The following is a 21,005-nucleotide window of genomic DNA, read 5'->3' as shown; positions in this document are numbered from 1 at the left end:
GTTTGAACATTATTATCTTCTCTTCTTGTTGTTCTAGAATCAACTCAATGATTCTTTCTTCGTCTCCAATTTTGTTGGAATGTATTAAGGTCTCCTCCTGTAACGATAAAAAAAAACATATAATGCAATGATTTATGATTAGATGCCATGCAGCATTCGTACCTGGTTTTGAAACATAGGCCCCCATCATCTTCTTCGAGTTCATGAGACTCCCTCTTAACATGAGCTTGCTTTTGAAGTCGTATGCTGGATTCCTCTCTCGTGTTGCCGTTCCGATCATATTCTTGGAGAAGAACTCTCTGACTTTCTTCAAATAGTCTTTTTTCCAAAATGTATGACTTGTCATTGCCTCTTTGTCATGCTTTTGTCAAATGTTTTAGCTTGGTTTTTAAAATTTATAGGCTTTCGTACATGAAAATATCTCTTATTGCCCCGTGTAGGGTGTGTGATTCTAGTCTAGGCTTTTATAGAGAGAAGAAATTCGTTCAGCCGATGCTAAACTTTTTAAATGAGATAACACAAGACATGCACTGTTGGGATTAATGCAAAAATGACTGTTGTGAGATCAATGCAAAAGAGAAAGAAGTCAATGGCCAAACTTTGCTTTATTGATTTAGGAGCCTACATCAAGCATAATATCTTTTACAGAGTCAGAATTCACAGGTCGAGCTAGGTCTTCTCCATCCATTCTAGCCAACTTCAGTGCTCCTCCTGAGAATGCCTTCTTTACTATGTAAGGACCTTCGTAATTCGGTGCCCATTGCTTTGATCGTCTCCAGGTAGTGACAATATTTTCTTCAATACTAGATCCCCTTCTTGAAAACAACCGTGGTCTAACCTTCTTATCATATGCCTTGGCCATTCGTTTCTGGTACAGTTGGTGATGACATATTGCGGCCATCCTCTTTTCACTGATCAGGTTCAGTTGCTCATATCTCACTTGGCCCAACTCGGCTCTTCTAATTCGGAGTCCATCAATACTCTTAACGACGGGATTTCTACTTCCAAAGGCATCACTGCTTCCATACCGTACACCCAGAGAATATGGAGTGGTTCCCGTCGAGGTCCTAACTGTAGTGCGGTATGCGTGAAGAGCGAATGACAACATCTCATGCCAATCTCTGTATGTGACTACCATTTTCTGAATAATCTTCTTGATGTTCTTGTTGGCGGCTTCTACTGCGCCATTCATTTTTGGTCGGTATGGTGAGGAATTCGAATGCTTGATTTTCCATTTAGTACACAGCTCCACTATCATTTTGCCATTGAAATTCTGTGCATTATCTGTCACTATCTTTTCCGGAGGACCATATCGACAAATCAAATCCTTTTCTATGAACCTCTTCACTACCTTCTGTGTTACATGGGCATACGAATTAGCTTCCACCCATTTGGTGAAGTAGTCAATAGCCACAAGGATGAATCTATGCCCATTGCCTAGCTTTTGGGTTAACCGGACCAATTACATCAATTCCCCACATTGCAAATGGCCAAGGAGATATTAGATTAAACAGCGGAGCTGGTGGCATATTGACCTTGTCACTGTAAACTTGACATTTATGACATTTCCTGACATAGTCGATACAGTCTTTCTCTAGTGTCATCCAAAATAACCAGCCCTTTGGATTTTCCTTGCTATCATATGCCCGCTAGCATGGGTTGAGCAAATCCCCTCATGGACCTCCCGTAATGCCTTTCTAGCATCTTCCTCATTCAAACACCTTAGCAGGGTTCCATCAAATGATCTTTTGTACAAAATCTCTCCATCTAGATAGAAGTCTACAGCTAACCTTCTCAAGGTTTTCTTAATCCGTTTTGGAAGCTCCCACCGGATATACATGATTTTGCACAAGGTTCTTGATATCATAATACCAAGGTTGTCCGTCCATCTCTCCTTCAACTAAGCAACAGTGAGCTGGGTCGTTTCTAATATCAATGTGTAGCGGTTGTACCTTGCACTTGAGATCAATGGTAGTCATAGCAGCTAGCGTGGCCAAAGCATCTGCAAATGGTTCCCCTCCCTTCCCAGATGGGTGAATCTAATTTCTTCAAATTCCTTTGCTAGTGTGGACAGGTATTCCTGGTACGACCTCAACTTTTCCTCTTTGGTCTGCCATTCCCCCTTAACCTGACAGATAATCAACATTGAATCTCCGTACACATCTAACTTCTTTATCTTCAGCTCTAATGCCGCTTCTAGACCAAGGATACAAGCTTCATACTCAGCTGTGTTGTTGGTGCACTCGAAATGTAGTTTTACCGAAACTGGATACTGTTTCTTATTAGGAGAGATTATTACCGCACCAGCCCCGTTACCATATACATTCACTGCACCATCAAAAAACATTGTCCACCAATCTGTCTTCTCTTCTTCTTTCTCTATTAACAATATATCTTCATCAGGGAAGTCAAAATCCAAAGGTTCGTAATCTTCAACAGCATTATCGGCCAGATGGTCCGCGATTGCACTTCCTTTTACAGCTTTCCTTGTCATGTATACAATGTCATATTCTGCTAATAGAACTTGCCACCTTGCAATTCGACTTGAGAGAAATGGCTTGTTACAAATGTACCTCAGAGGATCTACTTTTGAAATCAACCAAGTGGTATAGTATAACATATAATGCCGCAACCTCTTTGCTGCCCACACCAATGCACAACAAAGCCTTTCTATCTCCGTGTATCTAGACTCACATTCAGTGAATTTCTTACTTAAGTAATAAATAGCTCTTTCCTTCCTCCCGGTTTCATCATGCTGACCCAATACACATCCCATAGCTGCTTCAGTCACTGTTAGATACAATACTAGAGGTTTTCCCGATACCGGAGGGACCAGTAAAGGTGGATTTTGCAAATAATACTTGATTTTATTGAATGCCTCCTCACACTCCTCATTCCAGGTTCCGGGATTCTTTTTCCTTAGTAGTCGGAATATTGGTTCACACGTCGTTGTTAACTGAGCTATGAACCGAGCAATGTAGTTTATCCTTCCCAAGAATCCTCTTACTTCCTTCTCTGTCTTAGGGGATGACATAGCTTGGATGACCTTTACTTTATCTGGATCCACCTCTATACCTCTATCACTTACCACAAATCCTAACAGCTTACCCGATTTAACCCCGAATGAACATTTTGCAGGATTGAGCCTTAATTCATACTTCCTCAATCTCTCAAAACAACTTCCTCAAAACTTCAACATGATCCTCTCCTCTTTTAGACTTGGCAATCATGTCGTCTACATACACCTCAATTTCCTTGTGCATCATGTCGTGGAACAAAGTCACCATTGCTCTTTGATAGGTTGCTCCTGCATTCTTCAATCCAAATGGCATGACCTTATAGCAGAATGTTCCCCACGGTGTGACAAAAGTTGTTTTCGTCTTATCCTCCGGAGCCATTTTTATCTGGTTGTATCCTGAAAAACCATCCATAAAGGAATATATGGAACTCCGGGCCGCGTTGTCCACCAAAACATCTATGTGTGGTAGAGGAAAATCATCCTTGGGGCTAACTTTATTCAAATTCTGAAAATCCACGCACACTCTAATCTTCCCCTCCTTCTTAGGCACCACAACAATGTTAGATACCCATTGTGGATATCTAACTACTTCTAGAAAGCCAGCATCCCATTGCTTCTCGAGTTCTACCTTAACCTTGATCCAGACATCCGGGTGGGCCCTCCTCAGCTTCTGCTTGACTGGTTTACAACCTTCTTCCAACGGTATCTTGTGTACTACAATATTTGTGTCCAAACCGGGCATATCTTCATAAGACCAAGCAAAGACATCTGCATATTCTTGTAACAGGGCGATCATTTTTGTCCTTTGTTCAGAAGTAACTAAGGTACCTATTTTCAACTCTTTCTTGAGCTGATCATTACCCACATTGATGGTTTCGAGTTCCTCTGCAGCAGGTTTCCAAGTTTGTTCCTGTTGTTCTACTAGCCTGGTGAATTCACTAATATTGCTTTCATCCCATTCTTCTTCTTCCATAGCTACCACATGCTCGTTCAAGTTTGGCCATTTATTCTTGATGCTAAATATATGTGATGTTGTAGGAGATCCGCTTTCAGGATTCCTGAAAGCGGGAAGTGTTTGGTGTAAATGCATAAAAAAAAGAAGGCAATTTGTGAAAAGTGCATGATCTCACAATTTATTTAAAGAAAAAGTGGGCTCCATGACAAACATAAAGTCTAACCGACAATTGAGCCTTGATTGTCGACTAGTGAAAATAAATGAAAACCAAACAAAGCAATGACAAAAGCATGTTAAGACAAACAAAATTGGTTTACATTTTGAAAACCACTGGAGCTTCTTGGGTCACCCAATTCTGAAACTTCTCGTCTTGAGCCAACTTGCGCACAAAGGTCTTGGCGGAGACTTCTTCTATGGTGTAGACCGTCAGTTGTGGGAGTGCTTCGTCTCCCTTTCTTGCTACTGTCTTCATGTCATCTCCTTCCACCTTGTTTTCCCCCAAGGTATTTATGCTCATGCTTGACAGCTCTTGATCAAGGCTTTCGGCTTCTTTATCATGTTGCATTATGTATGCAGCTTTTGGGAATGACACGCTAAGGGGAGGGATTTCTAGCTTTTCTTCATCAGGCTCTCTTCCTTTAATTCTAGCCATCCTTCTTGCCCTTCTCCGACCAGCAGCCCACTGATAATCCTTTTGGTTAGGTTGGTACCCTAACCCAAATTTTTGAGCAGCACTTTTCATCCTTGCCAGATTAACCCCTTCTGGTATCCTGATAATAAAGTTATACTGAAATGGGATCCCGCGGTTCAAAAAGCATAGACTTGCCATCCTTGCTGCTTCTGAGATCCTTGGCCTTCTTAGCACTGTGTTCTCCGGCACCCAGTCAGTGTTCACAATTTCAAAGGCATGGATATTGTTATCCTTGCAATCATTCGCTTCGATAAAAGGCACAGCTACATTCTTTATCATGGATACTGTCTCCTCAGCCTTGACAGTTACCAACATCCCATTCATGATATATTTCAGGCATTGGTGCAATGATGAAGCTACTGCCCCCGCTGCATGAATCCAAGGTCTTCCTAACAACATACTATAGAAAGGATGGATATCCATAACTTGAAGTGTTACTAGGAACATTTGTGGTCCCACATATAGCTCCACTTCTAGAGTCCCAATTATTGGCCTAGGTGAGCCATCATACGCTCTGGCCATCATAGTACTTGGCTTTATATGGGATTCATCGATCGGCATTTCTTCCAACATGTGCTTTGGCAACACATTAAGGGCCGAGCCGTTATCAATGAGTACTTTTCCTATGAGGCAGTCCTTGCACCTAACCGTAATGTATAAGGGCTTGTTATGTCCGGTACCTTCAGTATCGAGCTCATCTGCTGTGAAGTATAGGTAATTAGTTGCATGGATCCTCCCCACTAGATGCTCCATGGTTTTATGCTCAATGTCTTGGGGTACATATGCCTCATTCAATACCTTTTGCAAGGCGTTTCGATGCGGCTCAGAGCTGAGTATCAAGGACATAAGGGAGATCCTAGCTGGAGTCTTCTTTAGTTGATCTACTATGCAATATTCACTATGCTTGATCAACTTCAGGAATTCATTCGACTCCTCTTCCGTTACGGGCTTATTAACTTCTAGTGCTTGGTCCAGATCTACCACTTCTTTGCCCTTTGCCTTCCTCAACTCCTCGGAAGTAAAGCAACGACCACTCCTGGTCAACCCACTTATCTCAGTCTGGAACAAAGGAAGAGGAGCTTGAACGTTGGAGGCATAACCATAATTATAAGGCATGACATTGTGATTCCCTTTTGTGTAGGACGGTTTAACCAAGATTAGCCTTGGGGGACCATTAGCTGTTTGTTGGACCCTGCATACTCCTGTCATCTCCATCTGATCTTCCATCATACTCACCTCACCCCTGTTCTCCATGGGTTCAATTCTCAATTGCCCCATTTTAACATTTTTGCAATCTTTTCGCAAAACTCGATGCAATCCTCAATATAATGTCCATCTCTTCCATGGAACTCACAATAACTACCTCCCTCCGAATGGCCTTCCATATTTGCCTCTAGAAATCCTGATCGTACTAACATGTAGTACATCTTTTCCATAGACACCTTCAGCACCTTGCATTGATTTCCAACTTCTATCATGCCTATTCCACTACTACTTGAGGCATGTTTAGGCAACGGGTTTGAATTAATATTGGGCTTGTCCTCAAAGGATACCCATCCTATCTTAATAAGCTCCAGCAATCTTTTCTTGAAAGCGTAACAGGTTTCAATCCCATGCCCGGGATTACCCGCATGGTACTCACAAGTTAACTCGGGCTTGTACCAAATTGGGAATGGTGGTTGTAATGGTAGTGTAGGGATAGGAGCTATGTGCCCAATGCTCAACAGTTTGACGTACATGTCCTTCAAAGGCATGGGTAGCGGTGGCAGTTGTTCTGAAGGGTATCTCGTATGGGGTCTTTGGTAGTGATTTTGGTAGTTTGATTGGTTATTTGTTCGATTAAGGGAAAAAGATTGGTTAAAGTTTATGCGTGAGAATTGAGAGGTAGGTACTTGTGGATTGTGGGAATCTACTTTCTTGCCCTTATACCCGTCTTCCAAATTGTTAACATCGCCTTCTCTCTTCCTTCCAATAAAACCCTTCTTTTCCACTGGCATCGTTATTCGCCCAGCTTTAATCCCTTGTTCTATTCTCTCAGCTATGCGTACCGCATCATAGAAATGTTGAGAGGAGCTACCCATTAGGTGCTCATAATAAGGTGCTTTGAAGGTATTGGCAAACAAGCTCACCATTTCCGTTTCTATCAAAGGGGGTTGGACATGCATTGCCTCATCTCTCCATCTTTGCGCATAAGCCCTTACTGACTCCTGGCTCCTTTTCTCCATTGCCATTAGACTTGTTCGATCAGGAGCGATTTCCATGTTAAACTTGTACTGTTTGAGGAAAGCCTCCACCAAGTCTCTCCAGCTCTTTATCCTGATGCTGTCTAACCTCATGTACCAGCTTAAAGCGGATCCTGCTAGGCTATCTTGAAAGAAATAGATTAGCATTTTATCATCACGGATTACTTCCGCCATTTTGTTGCAGTAGGATCGAAGGTGAGTGTTTGGGCATTCCAAACCGGTATACTTAATGAACTCTGGTATGCGAAAATCTTTTGGTACCACGATGTTTGGTACCAAACATACTTCGGCTGCTCGCATAGGGTCAAACCAGTCATTACCCTCAACTGCCCTTAATCTTTCTTCCAGAGCAAATAGCTTGTCTTGGTCTATCAAACTGGGAGACCTATTATCCGGGACTCCCTCCGTTGTTAGGTCAACAGTGACTGGAGTATGAGGTGGTAGGATAGGAGTAATAGGCACAAACTGTTGTTCATTGGCCGAGTTTGCCCCCTGGTTTTGAGATGCTTGAGGAATGTGAACTGCTGGCGCTCCTTCAAGCTGTCGTGCTGATGTTCCCTCCCCATTCTTAGCCCTTAGAAGCTGCTCAAGTAAGTCGGTTAGCCGAGAAACTTCATTCTTTACAGACTCCAACTCGGTCTGATAATGTGACTCTAAGTGAGCTCTTTCTTCGTTCTCCATTCTCGCTCGAGACCGGGTGTTGTGGATTTTGGATGTGGGACCTATGTTTCACGGTCTGGGATGCATGAAAAAATGTAAATGAATGTATGATAAAGAAACAATGCATGAATACTCTTAGAAACTTGTTTTTTTAAAAAAAAAAAACGATCGATGGCCAACATTCCTCTTGTGTAATGGGCATGGACTCTTTTTGTCACGTTCCTTATCAGGAGTAGTTGTGCTCAAGCTGCTGCTTTGGTAGGCTTATATTTATAAAAGATGGGTCAAAGCCCCTTTTCATTAATATTGGCTAATACATCTCTTGAAGAGAGGGTACAAAATAATAAAAAGAGAAATATATCAATCTTCCTCTTCATCCATATCTCTAGCCACTGGTAGGAAAGCGAGGCCTCGATTCTCAATTTTCTCTAAAAAGGCATCTGTCTCAGCCAAGCTTTGTCGATAACGAAAGATGTCCCTTCCCACCCTTCGAGCATTGGCTCTAATAATTCGTGCGTGAATGGCAGCTTCATCCATTTGCTCATCTACCTTGGCCATCTTCTCTATAAGCAACATGTTATTCTGATTCAAGGTATTGTTGTTGGTGTCGATCTGTTCTTTATGTTTTTCTGAAACTTCCAACCTGTTGGTCAACTGTTTCACCTTTTCTCGTTCTTTGTCAAACTTCACCTTCAACATTCTAATTTCAATTTTCTTAGCTGCCAAATCTGCCTTCAAAACCTCCTCTTCATTCCCCTTTCTTTCGAACTCTTGTAATTCAGCTAGCCGACTTTCTATCATCATATATTTCTTGTTTAACTCATCATACTTCTCAATTCGGTCTAACAACTCTGCTTTAACATGCAAGAATTTGTCCTTATTGTACTCAACATTCTCTTGATAGCCATCGAAGTCGGCTTTCAATGCTTCCAACTCAGAGCTGCTTTGCATCCAATCCAAAATCAGTCTTCCTCTTTCTTTCTCAGACTCTTCTATTACGGCCTTTCCTTTGCTCAATTGCAGCTCCAACATCCCTATTTTCGCATCTTTGGATTCGAGCTGTTCGTTTAGAAACACTCTGCTTTTATCTCCTTCCATCATCATCCTTTCTAATGCTGCTTTATCTCCCTTACTCTTTCCCAATTCTATTTGTAGCCTTTCTATTTGCTCCATAAGGTCTTCTTCATTACTGACCTTTTTTCTTTTCAAGGACCCTTCTTCAATTCGTGAAGGCCCATCTTCAGAACATGGCTTTTTCGGAGTGGCAATCGGGGTCAAATTCCTCCACTTTTCATATCCTTCACTTGAGCTAGGGTCTCTCAAACTTTCTGACTCCTTCTGAATTAGAGTCAACTGGCTCCAATCTTGTTTGATGGTTTCAAGAACTTCTCGCGCGGATTGATCCTTGAAAAATCCGGAAAATTCAGCAAGTCCCACAATTCTTGGGATGTGTTGTATGCCACCTAATTGTCTTATCACCAGAGCCGGAGCGTAGCTGACATAACCTGTGATCCCAATTAAAGGTACCCAGCATTTTTGTCCACAACTTACTATGACATCAACTGATTTAACCCAAGGGGCCTTCCAACTAAAGTTGCTACTAGGTAACTCTTGGAGTTTTTTCATCCAACCCTGATCACCTAGGATTCCCCATTCTTCTTCCTCTACTATCTTCAAGGGTTTTTGGTTAAACCACCAAAAATTATTAAAGATCGGCTTTTTGGTTTCAACATGGCTTACCATCCAGATATACAATAACTGAGTACAACATCTTACTGCGCCTTTCCCTGTTTTTCTAAAATGGTTGAGGGTCAGCAAGGTCTCAGCTAATATGGCAGTTGTAGGGTTGACATGAGTATTTTCATATTCCACGAATGCAGCAGCAGCTTCTAGACTTATAACCCCTTTTAAGCTTGGAAATAACACGAGACCATAGATCCCCAGAGCGATTAACCTGTCTCTTTCTAGCACTGAGACGTACTGCTCCTTTTTCTTTTCTAGTTCAACCTCCAAAAATTTCCACTTTAAACCGCTGCCATTCTTCTCTAAAAATCTGCTCAGATGTGGAATCTTCAATAATTTTGACAACTCAGGAATCACCTTGTCATTTCTCAAAGGAAAATAAACTTGGTGCAAGTGTTTGGGAAACTCCAACAACATTCCATATTCCTCTATAGTGGGACACAAATCCACATTTCCAAAGGAAAAGCATCTGTAATCGGGATCCCAAAAGTTAATCAAAGCTTTAATTGCTGGGTTCAATACTCCTATCTTTGCAATTTCCAATAATCGTCCATACTTCCCAAAAAATGCCGCCTCATCAATATTCTGACTATGGCCCAATATTCTCTTCATCTCGTATACTACGCAATTCAGGTCTTTGACTACTGGAAGCTTCCTTGCATCATATCTAGAGCAATCTCCCTCTGATAGTTGTGACAATTCAGAATTCTGCCCATATTCCACAGTAGTAAATTTGGTAATGATGGCCATCTTATCGTTTCAAAATGACCTGAAAACCAAATACTTGATGGTTTAGGTTGTGTTATGCAAAAATGTATTTTGTGGGGGCATACACCCTATAGCCTGGTTCTAAATCTTTTGTGTTTGACGAGGGTAGGTTGGCTATTCAGTCTCTAAAAAGGGTCTCTTGCTGTCCCAGTGATTACCCTCGTGGAGGCAATATGGGGGCTTGTAGGCAATGAGATGGTCACATGTACCAACTATTACCAGTCTAAGCACTCAGCGAAGAGTTGGGGTTTACACAAACTTAAACCTTGACTAACAGTCATAAGGTAAGCTGCTAGTCCCCCACTTAACTTAAAGTTTGTGTGTGCTCTCAATAATCAAAGTATGTGATGCATGTGACAGTTCTATAAGATGTATGAGACAGTTCTATAAATGTATGAACAATATGTGTAGAAATATTTAAAGCGTATAAGCAGGTAACAAAAGGAAAGGCATATTAACAATAAAAACACGAAAACAAAAACAAATCAGACAAAAACGAAGCTTAGTCCACAAGCTCCCCAGTGGAGTCGCCATTCTGTCACACGTGAGCGACGTTGCGGCGATCGTCCACCCAAAAATGTATTATAAATAATATGGGGGATATATATATCTGGTCAATGTGGGGAGACAAGGAATTCGTTGTCTCTTAGCAGTGAAAAATGGTGTGGGAGTCGCCACCTAGTATTTTGGTCACTAGGAACCCTAACTGGTCTCAGAGATCGGGTACGGGGACTGGTTGCGTAAAGGGAAGGTATTAGCACCCCAAATACGCCCTACCTAAGGTAAGCTGCATCGTTTTATTGTCTGATAAAATTTAAGGTTTCGTTGTGTTTCCTAGTTGTTGGTCCGTCTATGGTTCAAGAAAAGTCCTCCTCAATAAGGAGGTCCTTATCTTATCGGATAAAACCTAACCGTTGTAAAAAAACATTTTTAATATCAGGAAAACGTTTTATGTATAAATTAGTAATCCCAAGGACAAAAAGATTTTTTTTTAGAATTTTTGAAATATTGGCCTAGTTCTCATGACTTGAATAAACTGGTTATTAAAGCCAAAATGCGTGCTAATACATATATTGTTTTGAAATTTCTTTTGTTGTGAAAATATGATGTTATAATATTTATATATATATATTGGAGAGACTAGGCCATATTTTAAAACAAAACATTTTTTAAAAAAATATGTATTTTTGTACGCTTTGACGCGAATCGGGTATTTTAATACTGGGTTTGTAAAAAATACAACCAAATATTAATCCACTTTGATAAAATAAATGCCGAAAAATCAACAATATTTTCAAAGATATTTTTAGAAAATTTTTGAAAGCAAAAGACATTTTTTGTTTTTGAAAATCTTTGATGTTTTGATGGAAACCGGGTATTTTAATACCGAGTTTTGTATCTTTACAAAATAAAATACCAACCAATATTAATCAAAATATAATAATAAAATTACAACAAAATCACATATATTTTTCTATAATTTTTGCAAATTTTTATAATTTTTTATATATATATATAAATATATATATATATATATATATATATAAATAATACAAAATATAATATATATATATATATATAATAAATATTAAATCGGGCTGGGCCGGCCCAAACCACTGGGCCGGACTCAGCCCAAAACCATGATGGGCCGAGGTCGGCCCAAAAAATCTTTTCTGGGCCAGACCTGGCCCAGAAGACTGGGCTGGACAATGATGGGCCGAGGTCGGCCCAAAAACGTATTGGGCCGATCTCGGCCCAAAAAACAATTCTCTTCTGGGCCAAACCCGGCCCAGAAGACTGGGCTGGGCCAGGACCCGCCTGGCCCAGCAACAAAACGGGCGGGGGGAGAATTAATTTCTCCCCCGCCCCTGCATGCAGAACGCTATTCGTTCTGCATGCAGAGAAGGAAATAAGGAAACGTCAGAATAGGGGAGGGAGAAGGGTACCTGGCGCGGAGGAGGTGGTGGCGCTGTCGTTTCTGGCGGAGGCTGTGGCGGTGGCGTAGCCCACGGACGGCGGCTCCAGGCGGCGCTGCAGCTGTTCCGGACGTCCGTTTCCTTTTTTTTTCTATGTTTCGGTCTTTTCTTTTTCTTCCCCTCCCTCTCTTCTCTCAGTCTGTTTTCCCTCCCCTGTTTTTTTTTACGTTTTTCTCTCCTCTCGGTTTCTCTCTTCTGTCGGTTCTTCCTCTCTCTCTCCTCTGTTTTTTTTTTGTTTTTTTCTCCTTCTTCCCGGTCTCTCTTCTCTCCTTTCTTCCTCTCTTTTCTTCCCCCCACTCTCAGCGTTCTTGGCCTCTATTTATAGAGGCCAAGGACGCTGTTTTTTACAGCTCTCATGGGGGGCAGCCGGCTGGTCGGCCATTGGGCGCGGCTGCCGAGGTTCGGTGGGTGGTGCGCGGTGGTTGGTCGGCCATTGTGTCCGGTCGGTGGGCTCCAGGCGAGAGTGGCCGGCAAAAATTCAAAAAAAAGCAACCCTTTTTCCCTTCTTCCCCGCTGCGTGATCGGGGGAAGAAGATGAACAGTGTCGTTCAAAACGACACCGTTTCTGCTCTTTCTTCTTTTTTTTTTTTTTAATGCATGAAACGACGTCGTTTTGGCGAAAACGCGCCGTTTCATTTAAATGTGGCGCCAAAAATGCGCTAAATCTCAAATCAGCCCTCAATTATCTTTTGTCCCTTCAATTGCATCCCTGCCGAATTCGAACCCCGTCCCTATATTTGGCCGCGTTTTTCACTTTGGTCCTTGGCCTCTGAATTATGCAATTGAGCCCTTAATTGATCAAAAACTTCTAATTTCTTCAATTAGGCCCCTGAATCAATTAATTTCAGCCCCTCCATTTACGCGCCTCTTCCAATTTGGTCCCTGGTTTCGAATTTTCTTAATTAAGTCCCCAATTGGCCCTTAAACTTCAATATTTATGCAATTAGGCCCCTGATTTGACCTAATAAATTCCTAAAAAATATATTTTGGCCCCAGAACTTAAATTTCTTCTAATTAAAGCCCAAATTGACTTAAAAATCAATTTTTCTTGCAATCAAATCCCCTATAAATTCATTTTAAAAATCAAATTAAGTCCATAAACATCCAAATTTGGGCTTTTCTCCTCAAATTTCAAATTTTCCTTCTCAACAGGGCTCTCCCCCTTCAAGAATATACTGTCAAAAATCCAATCTTTGTATTTTTAACCTTATTGATCGATTTTCCAATCATTTTCTGAGCGCTTCTGCCTCCTGTTATTTTTTCTTAACCTCCTTTGGCTATATACATATTTTTATATATATTTTGTGGGGACCCAAAAATGGGTTACAACACACGTCATAAAATCCGCGCGGCATCGGCTGGCGATTTTTCTGTTTGTCGTTTGATTTGAATGGTTCGTTGGAGTCGCCACCTAGTAATTTATTGAAGGCTACTAGGAAACCCGGGTACTGGTCTTATCAGAGATTCACGGGTAAGGAACTGGTTGTGGTTAGGGAAGGTATTAGCACCCCTAACGCACCCTACCTGAGGTAAGCTGCTTCGTGGACTTGATGTGTTAAAGAAGTTTTAAAAATTCTGTTCTTTCATCGAATTTTAGAAATACGACATGTAAGTTCATAATTCTTTATCCGTGAGTAAATCAAAATCTTAAATTCTTCTTTATTCTTGCAATTTTATCATAAAAAAAACATTCATAAAAAAAAAAATACAAACACACATACACTTTCACTATATTTTTTTCTTTTCTTTTCTTTTCTTTTTTTTGTTACATCCACATTACAAATTAAAAAAATTCAACACTAAACAAAAATTACATTACATAATTTAAAAATTACAAAAATGGTCCCTAAAACTCCAAAAATTGCAGGGAAGGACTTCTGCAAGCCCGAACGTGCCGCAGGAACAGTGGCGGCACGTGGGTTCACGCGCCGCCGCTGGTGAAGACCAGCAAGCTAGTAGATCGGGATCGTCTCCTTCTTCTCTTCTCGTCCGTACCGGCGGTGCATCTCCCAGTCACCTGCAAAGTAAACCAACAACACAAACAATTCCGGCTCTCCTTTTTTCAGATCTGCCACGGCCTCTTTTGGGTCTGCTTCGTTGCAGATCAGCTGCTACTGCTCATCCTCTTCTCCCTTGTTCCATGTACTGACAGCAAGGAGTGCTGGAGGCTGGCGACCGGCGGTGAAGGAGATCGACTGCTGCTGCTGGTGGCCGGTCTGTGGGCACTGCTGAAGGTGCTTGCTGGAGGTGGGTCGGCTTCTGTCCGTCACTGTTGAGAGAAGAAATGGTCTTCTGCAGCTGAAGAGGGAAGTCGTGGGTCTGTGGGTGCCGTTGCTGGAGAAGGGCTGCTGCTGACCGGTTGAAGGAGATGACGAAAGTGTTGCCCCGGCGCTGCCGTGTGTGGGCTGCTGGCTCACTGGTGAGAACGGGGCTGCTGGTGGTCTTCCTTCGCTGCTGTTGTTCGTGGTTTTTGCTGCTGGAGCTGGGTTGGAGCTGCGGAAGAAGGGAGCTGCTGTGGAGGCTGTTGGGTGGAGCAACCGGGTCTGCTGGAGGAAGACGGTGCTGCTTCACGGGGAGGGGTCGTCGCTGCTGGAAGAAGAAGAAACCAGAGGGCAAAGGGGAGTGGCCGGTCTCTGTTTGTGTTGCCAGAGAGGGAAGGTCTGGAGCTGGAGGGGAAAAGCTGGGACGGTGATGAGAGGAAATGGGGGAAAAGTTCAGCCGGCTGGAGAGGGAAAGACGAAGTGACTGAGAAGGGGAGGCTTGTGTGCAGTCCAAAGAGCCAAGCTCTAGGCTGGCGAGAAGAAGGGAAAAATCTGATGAAGGATGGGGGGGTGGCGGCTCCGGTTGGGGGAGAAGAAAAAATGATAAGCTTTTTAGGGTTTCTCTTTTTGTTGCCCCTTTAATTGCCAAATTGCCCCCCCTTTGTTTGAGTTGTGGACCAGTATTTATAGGTAAAATGTTGCATGGATCTCAAAATTGGTCCCTCAACTTTCTTTTGTTTTTTGTAAATTTGATTTTTCTTAATTTTTTTGAATTTTTTTGAAAACGAGCAATATCAACGTCGACTCAATGAAGAAAATCAATGATTTTAAAAATAACGCGTTAAAAGTTGAACGCGTTCCAACTGTCTTTGAAAAATTTAAATTCTTTTGAGACGATGCTAAAAATGCTGAAAACGATGCAAATGTATTAAAAATATATTTTTTTTGGATTTTCAATGTTTTTCGCTATTTTTGGATTTTTCTGAAAATTTATCAAAATATGGGTCAAAAATTGGGTAGCAACAACTACAATGATTTTTCACCTTATAGAAAGGTTTTTGGTTGGAGCACGCATGAAAAACTAGTCACCACCATATCCTAGTGACAACCATTTCTTGGTTAACGGGCTTGTTTGAGATTGTGGTAGCGGCTGCGGTTCAAAGTGTTTTTCACATAAAAATACATCACAATTATGTTTTTTTATTTTTAAAAAAATATTTTTAAGATCAACACATCAAAACGATCTGAAAACATAAAAAAAATTATAAAAAAAATTTTAAATTTAAATAAATACAGTTTCAACTACATTTCCAAACGGAACCATCATCACTGGTCACCACCTCCTAGTCATTACCACCACCTCCTCGCATCGTAACCACCCTCTCACAATATGATCACCTCACATCGTGACCATCTCCTCACATGCTCCTTTTTGCATCGTTGAGGGTCTCATATTAAAGTCATCTCGCCATCTCACACACTAGCAGTCAAGTCTTGATATTCCCCATCAGTCCAAGACAAAGTCATGGAAGGCCCAACACGACTTCATCATTGTTACTTTTTTTCTATACCTAATTTTACTATCCATTAATGCTCACTTGGTGTAAATTATTTAGAAAAGTTCTTGTGCCTGCATCCGAAATCAAAGTCATATCATCTTATTAGTAAACAACACCGCTCAACGCTAGCCCAACTTTATGAATTTTACTTACTTAATGTATATTAGCAACCCTCGTGTTGTTTGATTAATTATATTTAATACTTTAAGTTAAGGCAAAAAAGCTTTTATCATTGAAAATTAGAAAAAGCGAACATATTTGATAAGATGAGATGCTGATTAATTTATTTGTCCACTTTTTTAAAAAACTTTTGGGGAAAATTATTAAAAATCTCTTATAAATTATACCTTGTAATCATATTTTAGTAAACTGTGCTTTACAAATATCAATTTTATATAATTGATTTTACTTTACATACTAATTAAGTCCTTAATCTACCGATTTAGTGAATGAAAAAAAAAACTAACATATTATAGGTTAGTTATTGTTTTTTTTTTTAATATCCTAAGTGTCGTTGTAATTTGTGCTTCTTCTGCCACCATTTTTACAGGTCTCAATCTCAAGATTCTAAACAATAATGTTAAAAAAAAAAATCATAACCCATTTAACAGAATGAAAACCCAGAAAAGTATTTCTCTGTAATAAAGACATAGGTACAGAGAACATGCTGCTTTTAAATGCTGATAAGTTGATTGATGCAGACATGACTTCTTCTTTCCACGTTGGGTCCTTTTAATCTCATGGACCTGATCAAAAAGATGCATGGATCGATCAATCAATATAGATAGTACGTGAAGTGTTGATTAATTTTAGTAATTTCCATTCCCGTCTTTCTGATTTCTTGCTTCCTTTCTTCTTCTTCATCTTCTTCTTCTTCTTTTCCGTACATTGGTACTTTAAATCTTGGTTAATTCTTAAAAAGTTTTTTCATGAAAACTAACAAAAATACGCCAAGTCAAGTAAGTAACACGCACAAAAGTTGTGATTTGAAAACACTATATAAATATTAATGTCAAAGGATAAGCTCCACAAAGAAACAAGATATTAGTGAAGATAATTTCTATCATTAAAATGATCCGCGAGTACTCTCGTTATGGAGATTGAGTGATTAATTTTATGATATCTAGCTAGGAGAGAAGTGATATGGCCGGCCGATCACACAACTTATTAGCACTGCATGCAGCAAAATTCCAGAAATCTTGTCTAAGAGCATCTTCAATGGCAAAAATTATTTAGAAGAGTTAAATTATTGATATGGTTTTTTTAAATAGTATAAATATAGTTTTTTTATATGCATTCCAATGGGAAAAAAATCATTTTAACAACCCATTTGTATTTTAATATGTTTAATATTAATATTTTTTTTGTTTTTTTAGAAAAGTTATTGGAAAAAAAAAAAGAATTTTAGATAATCTATTTTAATGTTTTGACTCTTTTACTAGATAAATAGGAATGATTTTTCTTTGGAAAAAAAAAAGTCATTTTGGCTCATGACTTGGTTTTCCCTGCAAAATCAATAAAGAAGAACTGAAAAAATAGTTTTTTTATTTTTTGCTTTTCTCTTGGCTTTCTCACTGAAGACACCTAAGAAAGAAAAGGAAAGAAAGTGTTGAACATTAATCGGTATCCATGTAAAAGACAGGGATAGCACCATCGATTGTGAAAGATATATATATTGTTCTTTATTTTAATGGGCCACTACAAAGAAAGTGAAATAGATATGAAATTGCTTGCAAAATTGTGTGAAGGAAATTCAGTGTAGTTTGGCAGATCAAATAAAAGCCTCAAGAAGCATCTTCATGCTAATAATACAAACGATCATAACTGTATATTATCTTCCTCTCAACCTCCAATTCCAATATGAGAAGAACATTAAGTAGGACCCATGACTTTAATACTCACATTATCAAACATTAACCCATGACTAATGATTTTCTTCCCTCAAATTAATTGGAGCATAAATAGATGAACTGAGTCACATGTTTGAAAAATTATTAGAAATTAATATTTTGTTTTTGTTTTTTTATATCATTGTTAGATATTATGTTTTTAGGAAAAAAAGCTTTATAGCTTTTTTTTTAAAAAATTATTTAATTATCTCGATCTCATAACTCATAATACACAATAAATATATAATATAAACATATTTCATATCTGGTTCACATATTTCATGGAAAAAATCTCAGATATGTAAACCCGACATGTCAATTTATTGACTTAGACCAATCAGAAAAGAAAGAAGGAAAAAGGATTTATCCTTGTATGCATTGTTTCAAGATTAATAAAAGAGACCCACATTGCTTGAAGTTTGTCGCACCCGACATCGCGGCGTCCCACAAATAAATAATCTCGATTGTGGAAAAGAACAGATTTCTGGCATCTTGTTCTTTTAGAGAAAAAAATGTTTTGTTTGGGGAGTCGCCACCTAGTATTATGGTCACTAGGAACCCTAACTGGTCAACAGAGATTCTATGGTTCGGGACTGGTTACGTAAAATGGAAGATATTATCACCCCTTAAACGTTCTGCCTAAGGCAAACTGCATTGCTGTTTTTTTCTTAAAATGCTAAATTTTTATTGGTTTACGTTCTGATGATTTATTCACAATATTCCTGACTCTGGCGTCAGTGAATATTCGACTACGGATAATTCCAACTCTGGCGTTGGTAACTATTACGTAGCCATAAAAATAAATTTAGATTAATATATTTTTTTATTCCTGACTCTAACGCTAGTGAATAAACAAATACACTAAATTCATTTTATTACGCATTCACATATTTTTCTATTTCTCATGTAAAATAAAAAATTAAATCAGTGTTTTTTTATTCCTGACTCTGGCGTCAGTGAATAAATAAATCAATTTATTTTTCATACATGCACATATATTTTTTTCTTGATAAATAAAATATAATATAATGAATAAGAATAATATAAATTTAAACCAGTATTTTATTCCCGACTCTGGCGTTGGTGAATAAACTAGTAAATTTATATTATTTTTATTCATGCATACACATATTTTATTATTTTATTATTTTATTATTTTTTATTTCTATTTATTTCTATTTTTTATGTTTATGTTTTTTGGGGCTGGGCCCAGCTCAGCCCACATGGGCTGGGCTAGTCCTAGCCTACCCAGCCTGGTCACTGGCCCAAACCAGTGACCCGGCTGGGCCACATGAGGTACGCGTGATCCAAATCACGCGTGCCTGGCCTTTGTTAATTAATTAAAAACAAGCGGCGAAAATGAATTAACAAAACGCAAGGGAAAACAGAGCAGACTTACCTGATTCTTTTGCAGGGAATTTGCGCGAGGTTGCCGAAGATGACGCTTCTGTTTTCGAATTGCCTCTTACTCCTTATGCTTGTATCTCACGCTGTATTCCTTTCCTGGGTCTCTGTTTCGTTTGCTCTCGTTTGAAAAATTATTTAAGTGCTCTGTTTTTTTAAACTCTCTCTACTCTCTCCCGGTTTGTTTCTGTTTTCGTTGTTTTAAGGCTGGTATGGGTAAAGGAAGGGTTCACTTCTGGTATGGGGTTCTAAAAAAAACACTTAAAAATTCGGCTGGTATCTTTAGGTTTCTCTCTTTTGGTTTCGTTCGTCCTCTCTCTCTCTAACCAAAAAACCCCCGCTCCTCTTCGGTGCTGCTCGGTTTATATAGGGCTCGACGGGTTGATAACGGGCGGTAGGCTAACGGTCGGCCACCATTAAGGCGCCCATAACTGAAGCCAACGGACGACGATTACTGCTGCAACGTTCCTCCCTCCATTACTGCAGAAACGGTCACTGGCTTAAAGGAGAAGAAGATGAACATCGTCCCTTTCAAAACGACGCCGTTTGGAGATAAAAGGTGGCCATTTTACGTTTCGACCCCTGCAGTTTCACAAGTCTTGTAATTAAGCCCCTGGTTTAAACTGTAATTGGCCCCTGCATTTCGGCGCCTTTTACAAGTTAATCCTTGTACTTTAATCTGATGCAATCGTGCCCCCAATTAACCCCAAACTTTGCTATTTCTTCAATTAAGTCCCTGATTTCATTAATTTAATTAAATCCAAAGTCCAATTAAGTCTAAAACTTATCAATTCTCCAATTAAGCCCCTGATTGGATTAATTAAATTAATTCCAAGCTTAATTAAGTCTCAAAACTTATCAATTCTCCAATTAAACCCTTGATTGGATGAATTAAATTAATTTCAAGCTTAATTAAGTCTAAAAATTTATCAATTCTCCAATTAAACCCTTAATTGGATTAATTAAATTAATTCCAAGCTTAATTAGATTAATTTCAAAGTTTAATTAAACTCCAAAACTTCCAATTATTTTGCCCTTAACCCAAATTTTAATTCATTCTTCCTCTTTTTTTTCCATTTTACTTGTTTTTCCATCATTACTATTATTATTATTTTTCATCATCATTTTTTTTAATTCTTTTAGTAAATAAAATAATTAAAATAAAATGGTCAAAAATTAGGTTATGACAAAGTTCATTCCACACTGCTGTAAAAGTGCACTATGAACACAAAGGTTTTCTTACTTTCAATGCTGTAAAGTGCACTAAGGACTTCATCATCAATTGTTCACTAATTCAAAGTAGAATTTTCTTCATTTCTTTTTTCTTTTTCTTTTTGCAAATACTGATTGATATAGAATTAGACATGTTTGTGAGTGTGGTTGCAGTTGTTTTCCATTTAGAAATGTATCAAAATAATATTTTTTATTTTAAAAAAATTATTTTTGATATCAGCGCATTAAAATGATCTAAAAATATTAAAAAATATTAATTTAAAATAATTTTTTTTTTAAATACGAAAACAACAAATTGGCCTTAACCAATGTCTTTTCCAGCTGGTCCTAAAGAACGACAAGCTATTTGAAGTTTATGATAGACTCAATTATATAGCTAGTTGGCGCATAATTTTAATACATTTTTAAAACAAAATACTTTAATAAACAACTATTTATATATCTCATGAAGCCGCCCTCGGTTTTAAGGCTTCTGTGCATTTATTATAAAAAAATAATAAATAATAATTGTAATTGTCTACGTACCTACTCCTGGGTTGTGCATGTATTATAAAAAATAATCTCGTTATTTTTTAGAAAATACTTTGTGAACACAAATTTTTTA

This window comes from Populus trichocarpa, chromosome 11 (genome assembly GCF_000002775.5).
Source record: "Populus trichocarpa isolate Nisqually-1 chromosome 11, P.trichocarpa_v4.1, whole genome shotgun sequence".
NCBI classification, from domain to species: domain Eukaryota; kingdom Viridiplantae; phylum Streptophyta; class Magnoliopsida; order Malpighiales; family Salicaceae; genus Populus; species Populus trichocarpa.
The sequence above is the reverse complement of the archived record's forward strand: the minus strand, read 5'-3'. Positions refer to the sequence as shown.